This window comes from Labrus bergylta, chromosome 19, assembly GCF_963930695.1.
Source record: "Labrus bergylta chromosome 19, fLabBer1.1, whole genome shotgun sequence".
Lineage (NCBI taxonomy): Eukaryota > Metazoa > Chordata > Actinopteri > Labriformes > Labridae > Labrus > Labrus bergylta.
Genome location: NC_089213.1, coordinates 9,612,272 through 9,632,075, shown reverse-complemented (window position 1 = coordinate 9,632,075; position 19,804 = coordinate 9,612,272).

Genomic DNA, 19,804 nt, shown 5'->3' with positions numbered 1-19,804 from the left:
CCCAGTCACTACAGGTGTGCCCCTGTGGCTCTGTTTTGGGGCCCCTTCTCTTCATCACCTACCTCCTCTCCCTTGGCAATACTTTCCTTAAATTCAATATACTTTTCCACTGCTTCGCAGATGACACTCAGCTCTACCTCTCCAGGAAACCAAACTCCACACTTCCACCCTCCTCCCTCACTTCTTGTTTATCTGAAATAAAATCCTGGTTCTCCTCAAACTTCCTTAAATTAAACAGTGATAAAACCGAGATCCTTCTAAATAAAAAATACTAAATCCATATTATCCAAAGTTAGCAGTTTTTCCCTCACTATTGACAGCTCCCCAGTTTCCCCTTCCCCTCAGGTTAAGAGTCTGGGTGTCATCCTCGACAGCACACTATCATTCAAATCCCATATAAATAACATTACCCGGTCTGCATACTTTCACCTACGAAACATCAATATTGATTATTGCAATTCTCTCCTCTTCTGCCTCCCTCAAATGTTCCTCCATAAGCTCCAACTGGTTCAAAACTCTGCTGCCCGTATTGTCACCAAAACCCCCTCATACCATCACATAAACCCCCATCCTACAGCAACTCCACTGGCTCCCGGTGAAGCAAAGAATCGTCTTCAAACTCCTCCTGTACACCTTCAAGGCCATCCACAACCTCGCCCCTCCATATCTGTCTGACCTCCTTCACATCACCACTCCAGCCTGCTCCCTCAGATCCTCCTCCTCCATCCACCTCACCGTGCCCTCTGCCCGCCTCAGCACCATGGGGGGGCAGAGCTTTCAGCTGCTCTGCTCCCTAGCTCTGGAACTCTCTGCAACCTGACATATGCAATATTGATTCTCTCCCCATCTTCAAATCCAGACTCAAAACCCATCTGTTCAAGATTGCCTACTCACTCTAACATTTTAACTGCAATTACACGGTCTTACACTTCATTTCTTTTATTGTATGCTGATTTTATCCATCGTTTTTGTTTTTTAAATGTTGATTGTTGTACAGTGTCCTTGTGTGTCTTGAAAGGCGCTTATAAATAAAATGTATTATTATATTATTATTATTATTATTAAGTCCTGTCATGACCCCGGGCTAAAACAAGTCATTTAAGTCTGAACTCCTTTTGCCTGACAGACAGATATTGTTTGAAGAGCTAATATTGCATCTCCATCACAGTCTCTGCCTCCAACTGAGATATGATGCAACAAACAGCAAAAACCTTGGTTTTATTGGCAACCTCCTTCAACAAAGTGCAACAACAACATTATTTAGAATCAGACTAACGGATGACCATATTTTGAAAATTAAGCAAGATATATTTTAATATCTTTGTCCCTTTTCACTTGACTTAAGTTTGCATAATGCTTGACTGCATTAAATCATCTAAATCTTGAGTAGAAGACCTTTCATTTGGAAATGACTTAAAATGTCTAAACTACAAAAATGGTATCCTGCCAATGGCAATCAAAATATCTTTGATATGAATGACTCCAATAACCACCCCCTAACTTAAGTGCTCTGCACTGCACAATCTGATTGTTAATTGTTAATGCAGTCTGACACTAAAACAATCCATAGAGTAGATAGTAACACAGCATTCAGGTGATAATTCTTTGTTTTGACAATATATGAACATTCCCACTTGCATTACAAAAAGTCATTGGACAGTTTTTAAATTTGACTTGGTGCAGCATAAAAAGAACCTAAAACTAAAACTCTACCAAGTTTCCAGCTGACTTCAAGGAAAAGGTGATTCATGTCTTCGATCAAGTTCTTTCCGTTTAAACAGGTGGACTGAGGCTGGCAGTGCAGCCATGGTGCCAGAGGAGAGGACCAGCACATATTTATCAACCCTCCAGCCCTCAAAGAGACACCAGAGCTGACAGGGGTAATACAAGTTACTGCAACGTGTTGTTGGAGCTAGAAGTCATATTTAACTCAATTATTGACCTGGTTGGCAAGGAAAGAACTTTGTGTTCTCTGCTTTAAAACGTCACTGCCTTCATTCAGGCCTGTGTCCACTAATGGAGCGTAGCGTTAGTTCAGACAGACCACGGAGTCACGCTCTGTTATCGCGCCAGAGTTTCGGTAACAGCTGATCTCACCATCAGCTGATGGCCAGCTGATTTGCTTCGAAGTGTCCTGTTGGCCAAATAGTACATATGCCACTTTATTTAAACTGCTCTAGCCTGCCTACTTTTGCTGCTTCCTCTGCAAGTCACATTTGCGTGGAAGGGTAGAGAGATCCCTCACAGAGCCATACCGCCAAATATAAATAATTGCGTCAAAGTATTGTATAGTAGTAAGTATAAAGAGGTCCTGACTGAAATGTATTTTCAAAACAAAACCAATACAGTTCAGCGTTATCAGTGCTCAGGCTCCTGAGCGCTAAAACACTCTCAGTGTCGAGTGTTTTCTCTTGCTGCGTCCACAGGAATAGCGCCCCTCTCCTCAAAGCTGTAACAGGCCTGCGTTACATCTTGGACATAATATCTGACTGGCATTGAAGGCAAGCATAAAAAGACATTAGTAAAGGATTTAACTAACTCTTGTGCAGATAAGCATGAGTGACAACGTTTAAACACGCTCATCCCTAGTATTGGTTACTGAGCAAAATAAATCATGTTATCTCCATCTTTGGTACATTTTAACTTCCAAGGGTGTTAAAAATCAGCGACTACTTTTTACTTAATTAAAATCCAAGGTTGTTGTTTTTTTCTCTCGCCAGTGTTTTAAGTATGCAACCATATTATAAACAGTAATAACTCAAATCGAGCCTCTCTTCCCAGAAGCCTTCGTACTTGCACAGCCACCTATTGAGCTGAGATGCTCTCTGCTCCCTGTTCACAATGACATGCAGATCTATCTGTTTTATATTCCATGATGTTTACAGTTTCACACAGTTTACCTCGAATGAAAAGCCTTTATTTGAATGTGATCATCTTTTTATATTCTGAATCATTCTCATCACATTTCCTATTCATTCTTCATTGTGAGCTTTTTATCTGCCATGAAGCTTCAGACTTCATTTACATACACAGAGGAAATATTTGGGATGTGAAATCCTTGAGTCTTACTGAGCGGCTTTAATTCTGAGAGCTCACTCAGATATACAGCTGCCCTCCGAACCATACTGAGAATTATTATTATATCCCACTAGATTGACTGCAGAATAGATTTGTATATTCTTCTTTTTTTTAATGCCAAGGTGTTTACCTTTAAAGTTCTGGTAAAGTTTGAAAATAGTCACTGGTTAGATAGATAGATAGATAGATAGATAATTTATTGATCCCTAGGGAAATTCAGATCGTAAGATTAAAGGCTGAGTGTCAGATATAGTCAAATAAAATATAAACTTAAAATTGCAAATGACATCTGCCATGTATGGTACAGACTCATTTTAACTGCACATTTCTGTTTTTCATTTATTAATTTAAAATTGTATTTAACCTTTATTTAACCAGGTAAGCAACCCATTGAGACCAAGATCTATTTGACAAGGGTGACCTGGCCAAGAGAGCAGCAGTACACATCATAATAAATATAACATGATTAAGAAACGGTTAACAAACAATAAATTAAGAGAAAATAACAATTACAATGTGCAAACTGAGTACAGAGTCGTGAAGACAGATTACAATCCAGAAACACAGGCACTGTGCAATGGTCTCGAGTTTTTTGTCTTTTAAGATCGAGCCAAAGGCTTCAAGCGAAATGAGATCTGCCAGTTTTAAATCATTTTTGAGAAAGTACCATGCAGAGCAGCAAAACTAAACGCTCAGTGCGGGAAAAAAATCTAACTTTCTGTCAAAGAAATCCAAATTATTTAAATCCCATATTATTCTCTAACTATGAAATAATTCTCAGAGGTCCCCGAAACATGTTTGTGAAGGTATTTGGTAAAAATCCACTCTGATCCTGTATTTGATCATGCCTATAAGCCCCTCTATTTCAACCCTGCTTAGAACAGGCTGTTTCTGTGTCTGTACCAAGGGGCAACCTCCGGTCTCGAAAAATGAAGCCTATGCGGAAGTACAAAAAACTGCAGTTCCTCGAGGTTCCGCTTGAGGCTGGCTGCAGAAGCGCCGGAAGTGCCATAAGCCCACAGCCAAAAAAGCCCGTTATTACCACAGGAATCAACATGTTTACAGCCTGGTTCAAAAAACGAGATATATCTGGTAAGTCGACGGCCCCTTCTCCTCACACTGTGGGGGCGGGTGAATTTTTTTATAACTCATCGGATTTTATTCTATTAAGGAAAACGACTATGCCCATATTAGGGTTGTGGCAGATTTGATTGACAGCATCTGTCTGTCAGGTCAGCAGGTCAGGAGGCTAACAGCTTGATCCGTCTGATTTCTCCTCTTCTTTACTTCGTTTGGAGAGTTTGTTTAACACATATCTGACAACATACACGGCTTGCTGTGCGGTTAACAGACCATCCAACAAGTTTATGCTTCAGTTTTCTTTGGTAAGTGATATAGTAGTGTTATATTTACTGCTTACTCAGTGTCGGTATTTATATTTACAGACCTAGCTTGTTTAGCATTAGCTTGTAAACCAGTCGGCTATCTGTGTAGCCCATTATTTACATTATTTACATTATTTACGGTCAATGGTTTAGAAATGTTTGTTGTTAAGATGTTGTTGTTGAAAATAGTGAGTTTGTGTGATGTTAGAAGTTAAAGGTTCACCTCGGTGGTTAACCACAGACTGTAAATATGGTTATCTGACGTTATGATGAATGTTATACTCCACCTAAATGTGGACATTAAAAAACAAACTTTGTGTAGTAATTATCCGTCAGTAACATAAACTGAACTGAACCTAATGTGCTGTGTAGGTTATAGAGGATGACATTAAAGTTACATGGTTGATGTAGTGTCTTAAGATTTGTGCAAACTGTTAACAAAAAAAACTCACTTTGTAAGAGCATCTGTAACCATTAAGAACTATATTAATAACCATATTAATTTTCACTGAACTCATACACAGAATATAGCTGTAGAAATATCAATAACATATGAAATATGTATGAAAATAAGATATAAAGCACATAGATATAAATTATAAGAAATAGTTTGAAGACTACAGCCATGTACTGAGCTCATGTTAATAATAAATGAGTTACTGTATGTTCTGTACTAAAGCACAGAGAGTTGGGACCTGTTAATGATTTAAATAATTCAGGTTATATTTGTTTCATGTTAAGATGAAGTACTATCCACAATAAATTGCTTAATTTTTCCTCACCCAAAATCTGAGACAATTTGATGTGGAATATCATTGTGTGAGTGAGAGAGCTGAAAACAGCACGATTACAATAAGGTTTATCTTCTTAACTTTAAATAGATGTTGATTACCTGAATACTGGACCTTTGTTGTCTGGGTAGTACACTGTTGAATTTATAAATGTACTCTTACACACAGATGAATACAGAAAAATAGATGAGAACAAAAAAATGATTTAATGAATAACTGATTTTTTCTCTCTTTCTTTGCCATCCTGAAGACCCCGCACTAAAAGTCCATGTTCTCCTGGATCCATGTCACATGCTCGAGCTTCTTCTGAATGACTTTTCAACAGTCGAATTTCTGGTGAGAGAAGATGGCCAGCAGATAAGACAGCAGTACATGAAGGAGCTCCACAGGTTTCAGGAGGAGGAGGCGGGTTTGCACTTTGGAAGACTGTATTCATGCTTCAGCTGTTCAAATAAAACTAGATCTCCTCCAAACAACTTGCAATCAAACTATTTTCTTCCCATTTTAAAACCCTTTGTCCAGTTTAGATGGGAGAAGTTGATATTATGTGATATAGATCTGGGAAGACTACATTTCTAAATCATTTTTAACTGTGCTTTTATTCACAAGTTATTGATCTTATTTACTCTCGATGTATCTTGATTTAAGAATGGGGCTGTGTTTAAGGTCATATTTTTGCAATGACTCTGTTCCATCCCACTTTCAGAAATGAACTACATTAGTATTTATCAAAAGAATAAGAAGTTGTGTAAAAGTAGACTTCCTTCCCTAAGCTATTGAGTTGAGCATTAATGCACATTTTAGTCTTGTCATTTCAAATCTGAAATGTACACTCATAAGTAGACATAAAGGAGTGCATTTATATAGAAATATTTATTTAATCTGAAAAACAACATTAAAAAAATCTGTTTTTATAGCAGAGATTAACATGTTTACAGCTTGGTACAAAACAAACAAATAGGTGTGATTAGCTCATGTCTCGATGGACACACTGTACGGGGGGGTGAATGTTTTGATGACTCATCAGTTTTGATTTGATGAAGGATAAGAGTTATTCACAATAAGGCGTGTAGCTGACCAGCTTGACAGGCAGGTGCGGTGTAACGGTTTGTCAAGAGGCTTAAAACATGCCTCAGCCTCAGCTCTCCCTCACAGCGAGCTGTTGAAGAGAAGCAACTGAAGTCCACCTCAGAAGAACCAACAAATACAGATGTTGTTGAAGCTCAGGTTTCTTCCTCTGTCTCTGCAGCTCTCTGGGCACCTCGACGGACAAGTCCCCAATAGTCCACACTGTGTCTATAGGAGAAATACAAAGGTGTTCAATTAATACCTCAGACAAGACAAAATGTACAGTTAACTACATGTGACAGCTCAGGGTGTTTTTTTGTTATGAGCCACATCTGCAGGAATAATATTGAACAAGGTAGCTGCAACTCCTAATAATAGATGCCAGTCTTAAACAATATTTTTTCTAATACTTAAAGTTTTTGGTGTGAAGCTGACACTGTCCACAGACTCCATGACTTCACAGGGTTCAATAGAAAACAAATATCTTATAATAAATACTAAATAATTATTTTTCAATTGTCATGTTTACCCACATCGCTGTTGACATCAGTAAATATAAAACACAGACATTCCTCTTTTTGTCAGAACAGTAACATGAACTGTATGCTTTGTAATATTGATTTCTTCTGGATGTCTCATATTAATTACAGTTTATGGATAAAACTTTGTTAATGTATTGCTCTGCTAACACTGACAAAGTCTAACTGCTCTGACAAATAACTAATAACCATAATTGTATATTTAAAAAAGTGTAGTTTTAAGACTTTAATAAAATATTTGTGTTGAATATAATTAGTTTTAACTGTGTTGTAGAAAAGTTAAATGTTAACTGACTGTTTGGAGAGTTTTCTCAGGACGAGCAGGAATAGGGGATGATAGCAGACTAGCTGATCCGAAGTTAGGTTGAAACTGCAAATCCAATATGGATGCGGCCGTCGATTGGACTCATTTTCTGCCTATGTCACAGATGGGTCAGGGTTCGTCCAGTAATATTTACAGTCTATGGTCTGTACCTTTAAATGCAAATGAGCTGTATCTGACCACGCCCCTCTCTGGAAGGTCTCTCTCGGTCTACGCCCTAATGTTTACGTTGAGAAGGCGAACTCAGAAAGCAGAGCAAACATCTAGCTGTCACCCACCTGGGGTTACTGCCCTTTGTGATGTCACTCAGGGAATATCGCTCTTATGATTTGTTTGAGAACACATTTTCTGAAAAGGCAAAAGATGGAGAAGATGGAGTTTTCTCTTGGGGGTTTGTAGACTGACTATTCACACACATTAGTGTCAGAAAAACATGCTAGTGTATTTTGAATGACATGTTACCTTTAATGTCAGTTGCTTATTCAGTGTTTGTGCCAGTTTCATCATCGAGTATATTAGTTTTGGTCAGAACTTTATCTTCGGTTTGTGCTTAAACCGTCACCATTACAAGTCATTTTCACTTCTAGAGTCTATTTTGTGCTGCTGATCTGTAATTATATACTATTTACTCACTAGAGAAATAAAATGTTTCGTAGTTTGAAACTTGCAACTCAGCGTATAGATTAATTTTCTATTCTTCACTACAGCCTTGCTGGTGTCTTTTCTGCTGCTGTATCAGGCTTGTACTCTCTGTATGTTTAATTTCTGCTTTAACTGATTAGAGTTACAGAGCTGTAATGTTACCTATCCTTCATTCTCTGACAGCCAACCAATTTCCAGACTGTGACATAACACGGCTGAGACTGAAAGAGACGAGCTGATGGATAGCAACAGGTGACTCTCATTTTAGCAGGTGACCGTGTTCAGATTAGAGTTGGGACGACCTGTGGCTACTCATCAGGGGCTGTTTTCACACATGCACTCCTGAATGTATCCTGGCGGCTCCTGTGCCGCAGTAGCTTAGTTCATGGGGACTTGGGCTGGAAACAAGTATGGAAATTGGTCTGGTGGCTGGAGAGGTGTCAATTAATTTCCTGAGTACTGCTGAGGTGCTCTTGAGCAATGCAGCAAACCCATTAGTGCTCAGGAGCGCCACTCAACCCCTTTGTGCAGCCCCCCTAACTTTGACATTTCTCTATCAGTGCACGTCCATATATTCTGTTCAGTTCGTACCTTGGTATTCGCATCAGGGTGCGTTTTAGTTTGGTTCAACAGGCAAAAAAAAAAAAAGGCCGGGATGCATATTTCTAGGTTTCTTTAATTCAGTTTGAACTGACAGTTACTATTTGTTTCATATTTTGTTACTTAGAACTACCTGTGACAGTTGTTACAGCCTGTAGTGTACCAAACACAATACACAAACATTGTAGAGGAAAAAAAACGACTTACCTAACTAAACAAAACGATTAAAAATAAAAAGCAACACAGAAATAAATAACTTCTACTCATGAGAAAATATAGAATAATACAATGTAAAATGTAAAAAAAGGGAGGTCATTCCATCTGCTGGTAGTGAAAAGCGTCTGCAGAGGTCACTCATACTCAATCACTGCTCATGTATGACAGTAGATGACGGCAAACTGTCTTATGTGGGCACCGGATTGGACATTTCAACAAGGCTTGAGCAATTTTCATACACATTGGAAGCCAGGTTCCTCCACTACTGCATATAGCCTTAAAAATGTGTTACCTGTGATGTCTTTGACCCTCTCTGCTTCCATACCCAGAGGCTTAAAAAAACAGTTTTGGACAGCTGTTCTCTTTTGCCTCGCTCCGGTGTTTGGCACATCTGGGTGATGCCATCTAATATGCATTAGTATGTTTTACATGTTTTCACACACACACACACACACACACACACACACACACACACACACACACACACACACACACACACACACACACACACACACACACACACACACACCGCACAACTGTCGAACATCGCCGACACACTGTCCTTGACCAATCCTTCACTCGCAGCCATCACTGTTGTAGTCCACGGGGGGGCCGAACATTTTCCCACAAAGCAGATTTAAATCATAAAAGACACGACGTTAAAGGAAGTCAGTAGAAATATTTGATTCTAAAGTAACAGAACCCAGGCAGCATCCTATTGAGCTTTGATACCCTTGGTCAAGACTCTGGCCACTCACACACAGATGTGGATTCTCTGTTTCTCTGTAGTTTAAATGGACCATGTTTTTCTCTGATGTGTTGCCAAAAGCAGTGCTCAGCCAGCGACCTCAATCATGGCAGAGCAAGAAAGTAGAACAAACTCTGCTGTGATCGTACAGTCTGTACTCAGATTCAGACATCCACATCTGAGGAGGACTTTCTGTGCAGAGATGTTGCATTATAGCCGGGGCGGCATATTGTAAAAAAAAAAAAACGGAAGAAAAAACAACCTATGTACACAGGGAGCACAAGCTAACCACTAGTCCATTTGGCCCTGCAGTTTTTCCATCTGACCAGGTGCACATTTTACCACCTACTAAAAGCTGGAACAGAAGTTGTGGGAAGAGCTTTTAGATATTCTGCACCCTCAGCCTGGAATCTGTTGCAGAATGACTTGAATCGCAAGGAGCTGGTGTCCTTAAATGTTTTTAAATTTAAATAAAAAAAATCTAGAAATAATCTAAAATGAAAGCCCTGGGAGCAGATTCTATGGGATGGTGATGCTTTTAGCTTGACTTATTGAAGTACTGATCCCCAGATTGGACTCATAGATTGTTCTCTTTTAATGTAAAATGTAGTGTTTTGTAAAAATTGTACTTTGTATCTCTGTCTGTAACTTTGTGTTTTTGTTCTGTCTTGGTCAGGTGTCCCTTGGAAAAGACGTTCCTAATCTCAATGGGACCAACCTAGTTCAATAAAGGCTACATAAAAAAACCTCTATATCGATAAATACAATATAGCGTGTCAAAGTTAAACTCCTCAGTTTGAATTTATTTTTCAGTTTCTGGACTCTTTGACTGTGACCTTCATTCACAAACTAATATTGACCATACAAGCTTAATTGCTTTTTTGTATGCAAAGTCTTTCAAAGTCATAGATATGTGTTACAGCTAACTCAGCTAAACGAATGCTAAAGTGATACCTAGAACATCATGTTTTGAAACTTGAGGCCGCAGACCAAGCTTCAGAATTTTTAAGAATTTGGAGTGACTTGTTGATTCAACACACGGCTGAGACGCTAGTCTATAAATAAGAGAATTCAGTATTATTTCAGAGTAAAGTATCATGTTAATCATCCCTTTAGAACAATCTCTGTTACTCTATTGCACATTAGAGATCACAGAGCCGTGCTTTCTTTAACAGGACTGAGATTTGTTTGCTCGCTGTTTTGTCACAGGCCGCATGCTGCTCGATAATGTGATTGCAGGTCAACAGGGCTTGTTTCTGCCTGCAGGAAAAAGTCATCACTGTAGTGACCGCAAAGACAAACACTTGAATGCAAAGGCAGAAAAGAGAATCCATTCTCTTCAGGGAAATCATTCTGAGATAAATAGGGTGGTTAAGTGTTGGTACTGAGGATAAAAACGGTAGTTAGGGTAAATTGCATGGAGGACAATGGCTGGGCAGAATTGTCTGCTTATTAGTGCAGAGAAAAACAAAGAGAAAGAGGTGGTAATAAGAGAGAAAATATCAAGAGCAGAGAATGGTGGATGATGGATGAAATACGGTGAGTGTGTGTATATATATATATATGATGTAGGGTGAAAACACAGCTCAAGTATGCCATACTGCTCTTTCCAAAAGTTTTAGGAGAAGAGAAGTGATTTAAAGAGCAACAACAGAGAGAGTTAAGCTGGAGAGTAAACACTTTAAGGCAGCGCAATCTCTTGTCCTGAAGTCATTAAATCAGACCTGTGGGAGACACAGGAGGGAGAAACAGTGTGACAACTCATTCACACCATTTCTTCTCTGCCCAGCATCTCCTGGTGATGTCTTATCAGACTTTAATGGAATGGGTTATAACACGATCAAATGGGAGGAAAAGCTGCAGACATTTCATTTGTAGGGAACAGTTGTTACAGGATGTTTTTATTTGTTTCAAGATCGCTAGTTATGTAAGTAACTTTGGAGTTATCAGTGTTATTTCAGTGTTGCTAGGATTGTAAACGTATTAAAAATATTTCAAATTAAAGTCCAAAACTCAATAATAACACTATTTCAGCCCAAAGTACATCAAGTTTGTGGCATGAAATGTTAAAATGTAAGTGGAGGCCATTCCATCCTCACCGTCAGAGTCAAGGTCTCTGCTATCAAATCATCATCCTCCTTCTATTGATTCTTTCTTTTTTTTTGTTCAACCTCACCGAACAATGTTTTTCCAGTATGTTGTCAGGTCTGCAGAGTCTGAGGGAGAGTGTTCTATTGATCCCTCAAGACCCCGTAAACAATACATTTCACCCAAGACGCTCACTCAGGAGGACCTGACTCTGGACTTTGTTAACTCCACTGGCCTGAGGTATTGTGCAGTTTCACACCCATCCTGATTTATTAACTTACTGAAAGCTCAAGCTCCATAACTCAATACTTCTGTAAATTAAGCTGTTGATCACTTTTATGCATACTCAAATCTGCTGCAGAAGTCCAAAAAAAGGTCATAATTAACTTGAATCTATCGTTGTTAATAATTAACTTTTAAATATAGTGCTGGATGCGATGGTTTTATTAGCCTGTCTATCAATTTCATGTTAAGTAATTCGATTATCTCAAAATTGAATTGAATCAAATTTGTGAAATTAGTAAGAGCTTTAAAGGGTGCAGTTTCAAACAAGAGCAACCTTTTGCCTGCTAAATATCCGCTTAATAGTAAGCTTCTTTATTTTAAAGTCTAGAATTTATAGCTTACAATGGTCTCTTTTAATCATCATCCTTAGGCATGGTGTTATGGGTGGGCCTTAAAGGTCACATGTTATGCAAAGTAGACTTTACCTTGTTTTTATAACACCGATATGTGTCCCTACAAACCCCCCAATCATGAGAAAAATGTATTGTCTTCATCTTTTGCCTGCTCCACTTTCTAGAAAATGTGTGCTCAAATAGGGCATTTGGAGATTTCCCCTTCATGACATCACAAAGGGCAATAACCCCTCCCCTAGGTGTTTGTTCTGCCCTCTGAGTCTGCCTTGTCACCGTAAACAATAGGGCATGGAACGAGAAAGCCAGAGCCACCCAAACCCTTCCAGATGGGCGTGGTCAGACACAGCTCATTTACATTTAAAGCTACAGACACAGAAACAGCCTGTTTTCAGTGGGGCTGAAATAGAGGGGTTTATAGGCGTGATCAAATACAGGATCAGATTGGATTTATAACAAGAAACTTCACAGACATGTTTTGGGGAGCTTTGAGACTTATTTAAACTTATTGAAATGGAGGATGATATTTGACCTTTAAGGTCCTGGGCCAACCCACTTGAGCAATTAGCCTACCCTAATGACTGTGAAGATCGACTTTCCTTAGTTGTACTTTTAGATACAATATCCCCTTTAAGTATAAAGACATTACAATTATGTGTCTATCATATGTGAAGATTTGACCAATCACATCAGGCCATTTTACACTTTCAAGGCTTTAAACAGCAGATGTCTCCATGCTGGACAGAGGGTTCTGGTGATGGGACAGGGAGCTCTGCATCTGGCGGACAGAGGCTCAACTTTCACCCACGTGTGAGTCATTAAATATCTCAAGAATGTAAGTCCATCTTCCCCTCATCCATCTCCTCCACAGCGACTGGAACTGCTTGTGAGAGCCTTGTCTATTTTTATAGCCTAGCTGTAAAAGAAAAACATTTCCTGAGGCTGACAAATCCTAGAAATAAAAATAGGAAAGACAGGAGAAGGTTCTGGATGTTCCTGTGTGTTCTGATAATGATTATTTTGTCTGAAAAAAGAACTTTTTGTGTTAACAGTCAGCATAATACATTGCTCTCTCTCTAATAATAGTCAATGTTCTGTTATAGGCAGCATGCTGCTCGATAATGTGATTGCAGATCAACAGGGCCTGATGAATACCTCCCATGTCAGTCTGCCAGTGCAACTTGTTTCTACATGAGTAATCACTATAGTGACCACAGAGACCCCGCTATCATCATAAACAGATTAATCAAATAAGTTACAAGATATTTTCCTGGAATAAAATATGTATCGGCCTACCATCCAGGATTATGACTTGTATTGGTTCTTATTTTTGCTTACTGTGATAAGGGCAGCATGTTTGTCTTGCATGATTCAACATATGAGAAGTCAGCAGGTGAACAGAAGGCTGTCTCTGTATTGTAAATGTTTAAGAGAATCATCATGCGCAAATTATTTCAAAGTTTAGAATTTAGTAGCCAATAAGAAGGGGAATTTGTTTTAACTTCTTATCTTAACAGGCCCAGCCAAAGGTACTTGGGACCGTCCACAATTGGAATCCTGGTGCCACACCTGCCTCACACTTACCTGCAGATCAACTTCATTACAGGAGGGCATGAAAATGCAAGCTTAAGTCTCTTTATACTAGAGACAAAACAAAATGAAAGATTTACAGTGAAGTATGGAGAATGAGTTTGCGATGCTCACAGCCTTGAGACAGAAGCTGCTCTGTATGGCAATGATACTCCTGAGTAATTTCCCAGACAGGGAACAGGTTTGGGTTGGGGGTTGTCTTTAGCATCCTTTGGGCTCTTTCCAGTAACCTTGACGCAGCGATTTTGCTGGTGCTTGGCAGATTGGTACAAATGATGTTCTGTGCTGTTTTAATGACCAGCTTCAGAGCCCTCCTGTCCTGGATGCATATCTCATTTAGGTTTAAAAACGTTTCCATCCAGGATGGTTTTTCAGTAAACAAGAACATGGGCACTGAAATACACTGATCTCGAAATATACTGAACTTGAGTTTCCTTCAAAGGCACTGCTTTTTTTCATAATGTTCAGTGTTTTTCACACATTGTCTTTACTTGAGCAGGCTGTCAATGCATATTAACAGCTATCTAAGTGTATTTTTATAAGAAGAAGAAATTACTTTTACACTCTGTTATTGAGACATGCTACACACACATAGGCTGAACTACACACACACACATGCACAAACAGGAAAGATTTCACCCTCCTGTTAACATGCACTTATGGAGTGAAGTCAGAGTGAGGGGTTGCACATGAGCAGTTGGGGTTCGGTGCCTTGCTCAAGGGCACCTCAACACAACCTCCTTTTATGACAATTCCATGTTCTGCAAAGAAACACAGATAGACAGACAGAGAGAAATGTTCTCTGCATCACAATCATGTCCAGAATTAATATTACACCAAAGTCTCACTGTTGATGTGAACCTTCTCAAAGCTCCTGTGAGGAACTTTCCATTTGTCCAGTTTTGGCGCCCCCTGTGGCCAAAGCAGTACATGCTTTGTAAATGTATTAGCAGCATATTTTTGTTTTAGAGAAATCTCATATGCTACTTTTTTTTTATTATGTATTACTAGTTATGATTATTTGCTGTAGAAAATGTAAAAGTCTCTCTCTTTAGCTGTTTTTATGGTGTAATATGTAAAATGTGTACACTCAAATATCTAAATTAATTAGAAGGTTGTTGTTTAGTACTTACATTACGTTAAATATTTCCAACAGTTAGCAAAGCTAGATAAATCCTTAAGTTTATAGTTGTAACGAGATGTGTCTTTCCTGGTGGCCACCATGATAGACATGACATGCTTATTGCTGCCATGGAAACACCAGATGTTACATCAAAGACCACTGCATAAGGTGCCGGGAACTGCTACTGAAAGTTGCCGTACTGTTAAAAATGTCATTTAAATTATACTTGGATATATCAGCTCGTCGGTCAACATATTCTCTTCCTCGTTTGTCAAAAGCTCTCCTGTATTGACAGGTGAAACTTCCTGGCTCTTGTATTGTGGTGGTCAGAAACTGTTTTTAAAAATTTTGTGAAAGAACCACTATATCATCTTCACTGCCACTTTACTCTACATGATGAGTACAACAACCAAATTGGACCAAATAGTTCTTCATTTGTCACTTTAGCATTAGCAGGCAATGCCTTTGAATGTTGACTTCGATTATGTAGCTCCTTCACCTTGTCCTCTGCCATTCTTGCCAAGTTCTCCTCAGGAACACCTCTTTCTCTCAAGGCTGAGAGAAACTGGTCCATGGTGATCTGTAGGATTCAACAGAAAATGTAGTCATTGTTGGCAGCTGCAACAAAGTTGTTCAATTCTTGACTGCTGGCCCTTATACAAAAGGTTGTCATAGTTCTTCTGATTATTTAATAGCCACATTTTGAGTTGACCATTGTAATGCTGTGCCACAAACCATAATAATAAACACGAAACATATCAAAGCACTATCAAATTAATTAATAAACGTTTAATTACGCTTCACATTACATCGCTAAGTTAACGTTAGCCTACATTTACGTTACCTTAGCTGAAGCAGCCGGATAGACAGGAGTTTGTCAGCCTCTCATCTGCTAACTGGTAGCCCCTAAACAAACCCAGTCAAGTAAACAAACTTACGTAAAGTGTAACTTACCGGAAGGCTACAGCTACAGCCAGTGGCTACGGAAGCTGTTCGTGGCAGCTATTGTAGGTTGAAATCAAGACGAACAAATTAATTCATTATCACGAGAAAACGATCTTTGTTATGTTGAGATAACAAAATAAATTAATTCATTATCACAAGAAAACAGTGCATAAGAAAAAGAAAAATCCATTTAAAAAGTTAGTCATCCCTAGTTTCTTATTTCCTTTAAGCATCAAAAGAAAATTTTGTAAAAGCTTAGAAAAATAGGAAGCGGTATGAGTAGTTGTGTTTAAAAGAGTATTTAACAGATCTGTCAAAGTCTTCTTTTAACAAACTCCTGAGTACTAAAATGATTGACTCTTCAGCTTTAAAAACTGTAACGCTGTCTCATTCTGCAGCAGCTGATCTCATGGTCCAACATCTGAGATATGAGTACTCCCCTGACCGTTGTAAGCTAATTAATCATTTTCTGTCAACACATTACCAACCCAACAGCTGGCTCAGAGAACACACCAAGTTGTTTTTTTTGTCTTATTTCCTCAAGTGCCTGTTTTGTCCAGTCATTTGGGTGACAGCTTCAATGCACAAACATGTCAACCTTTGAAATGTGCAATAAAACCCCTCATTAAGGGGTCCTCTGGCAGGTTGTGGTGTTACGAGCAGTTCCATTATTTGCATTTAATAAATCATTTCTCTCCTTCCATCTGTCTGTCAGAATCAGACCTCACTGGATATCAACCTGTAGATTTAAAAAATAAAATAAAGCAGAAAAATCAAAAGTCTTTTGTCACAAATTCACTCTATTTATTCCATGAGTTGTGGAATAATAGTGTATAAAATACAAGGACTGCAGGGTCCTTGTATGGTCCCTTTGGTCCCTTTGTGCCACTCCATGTTACTACCTATCATATCCACATTGGCAACAGGCAGAATAGGCTTAATAATGTCTACTTGTATTTACAAAATGGATAAAAACTCTTGATAAAGCAAGATGAATGCAAGCAGTGCAGGTTGAAGGATGGAGATTGGTAATCATTTTAAAGTACCCCAACACCCAAAACCACATCAAGTATGGAAAGAAATAAACTGTAATGTTCTTTTCTTCTGACAACTCAAACACTTTTACACTGCAGGTGACATCTACACATTCACATACTGATGACAGAGACTGCTATGTAAAGTGAGCATCAGTGTTAAATAATCCCATCCATACACATTCACCCATGTCCAACGACGCAGCGGGAGTAATTTGGCGTTAAGTGTCTTGCTCGAGGATACATCAGACATGTGGTTGCAGGAGCCGCCGATCAAACTTTGTTGAGAGACAACCGACTCCACCACTCATCCACAGCCGCCCATGATTAGCAAAATGACTTTTTTATACCATTATGACTGAAAATTCCAAATTCAGATTCGCTTGTGGGTTCAGATCAGATAGTTAAGGAAGATTCAAGTGACTTTTACATGAGAAATGTCACCTTTCATCGCCAACCATCAGATAGGCTTCCCAACAGTTCTGATTCTGTCACTCATTGAACATTAGCCGAAAAAGGGGCCAGTTGTGCTGCAGTCCCTTGTTGATCTACTGTGTGTGTTCACAGCTAATTTTTCTCACCCTTTAAGAAATATCTGTTAAAATAAAAAATAATTGATCAGGTTACATGTGGGTGTCCAGGCCATGTGCAACCTAACCTAACCTAACAGCTCCGCCCAGCAGCTGCTGTGTTTCTGCTGTTGTGCCTGTTGGAGGCCTTTGTGTGATAATAAAACTGATCTTCACATGTTTAAATTAATGATGTATTTCCTGTAATAGGTGATGCAACTTTAACAAGAATTGAAAGGGGAACCTTGGTTATTGCAGGTGGAATGTGTTTCTAATGGATTAGTGAGCTTTCTTCACTGAGACCTTGTCCAAAATCATAACACTATATGATTAGTGCTCAGCTTAATATCATTAATGTCCAATTATAAAACCCTTAAATTTATTCAGAAACTGCTCATTTATTCAGGACCTGTACAAGACAAAATATCATCTTAAAAGACAGCAATTCATGAATAATGAATGGCTGTTTGTTTGCTGCTCTTTAATTGGAGTTTCTTCAACCAAAGGGCATCAGATCCCGTTACATCTCAGTGTTCCGAGTGCTTTGTGACCTATATTTGGGGTCCCAAGATACTTACATAACAGTCCATTTTAAAGCTGTTCCATTATGCATGCCTTTTGTAGACACCAACAGGGACTCATATTTCCAAACAGGCACTGACCTTTTCACCAAGAATGAGCAGGGAGGCTTCAAAGAGTGGGCCGCTCATATTAGGCAGAACCAGGGTTGTCCGACCTAATGCTAACATTTGGTGCCTTTTAATGTGTTGATCTGGCATTTACTTTTTTTTAATACATTCATTTTCTTCTTATTCTCTTTGTGTCTTTAATCTTCTTCTTAAAAGAGGGAACTTTCGGTTGAAGTCTTGATGGTGCTTTTAGGAAACTCATATAAAGGGAGATGTGTGGGAGAGATGTTGGCTCAGATTCATGCCGATCGGTAGGAGCATTGGGAAAAAAAAGTTGTTGTTCCAAAGAGTAAACTATCTCATCTGTCTTTGTTCTGATTACCTTGACATTCTACTTGGCAGTTATGCCCAGGTCAAACTGACGAAACAATATGTCCTATGTCCGACCATCTGGCTGCAAAATTAGTGCAGTAAGTGGCATCCATGATGATACAAACTTAAAGCCATCTAATGCAAGCTTTCCCAACCTTGGGGTCCCTAGTTTTTTTATCCATATAAAGTTGATTAAGTCAACAGAGCAGCAAACCTTTTCTCCAGAAACATCATCCAACACACCCAGGCCATGTGGAAATGGCAACCCCCCCGCTCCCTCCCTTCAGGTACCTGCATGACAATAGACAGTTCCCCACACCCCTCCCCCGCTCACTGTCCCACTCTCACTCTTACTACCAGCCAGGTACAAAGAGAACTCTCCAGCACCTGAGGACCCTGTTCACTGCTTTCCAGGATCCGTTGCAGTTTGCATATCAGAGGCGCATTGGTGTGGAGGATGCTATCATCTTCCTGACCCACAAAGCCCTGTCACACCTGGAGATGAAGGCACTGTGAGAGTCATGTTCTTTGACTTCTCCAGTGCTTTCAATACCATCCAGCCCTGCCTCCTGAGGGACAAACTGCTGGATATGCAGCTGCGCCCTGACATCTCAGCCTGGATCAACACAGGAGTACCTCAAGGAAGTGTTCTGGCGCCTTTTCTCTTCACTCTCTTCACATCAGACTTCAGGTTTAACTCTGGTTCCTGCCACCTCCAAAAGTTTTCCGACGACTCCTCCATTGTTGGGTGCGTCACTGATGACGACGAGAAGAAGTACAGAGGACTGTTAGAGAGCTTCGTCACATGGTGTGAAAGCAACCACCTGAAGCTCAACATCAGCAAAACAAAGGAGGTGGTAGTGGACTACCGGAAGAAGAAGAGGCCCCCTGCCCCAGTCATCATCCAGGGGGAGGAAGTGGAGAGGGTGGACTCATACAAGTACCTTGGGGTCCACATCAACAATAAACTGGACTGGTCTCACAACCTCGACGCCCTCTTCAGGAAGGGACAGAGCAGGATGTTCTTCCTGAGGAGACTCAGATCGTTCAGTGTCTGCAACAGACTCCTGAAGACCTTCTACCAGTCTGTAGTGGCCAGCGCCCTCTTCTTTGCTGTGGTGTGCTGGTGGGGTGGTATCAAGACTGGTTAGGCAAACAGGCTGAACAAGCTGGTGAGGAAGGCTCGCTTTGTAGTGGGTCTGGATCTGGACAGTTTGGAGACAGTGGGTGAGAGGAGGATGAAGGACAAAATCTTATCCATCCTGGATAACTCCTCTCACCCTCTACATGGTGAGCTGTGGCAGATGGGCAGCTCCTTCAGCCAACGCCTCATCCCCCCCAGGTGCAAAACAGAGCGCTTCAGGCGCTCCTTTGTGCCCACTGCCATAAGACTGTACAACAGCAGCCAATGACAATAATAACAGTCTATC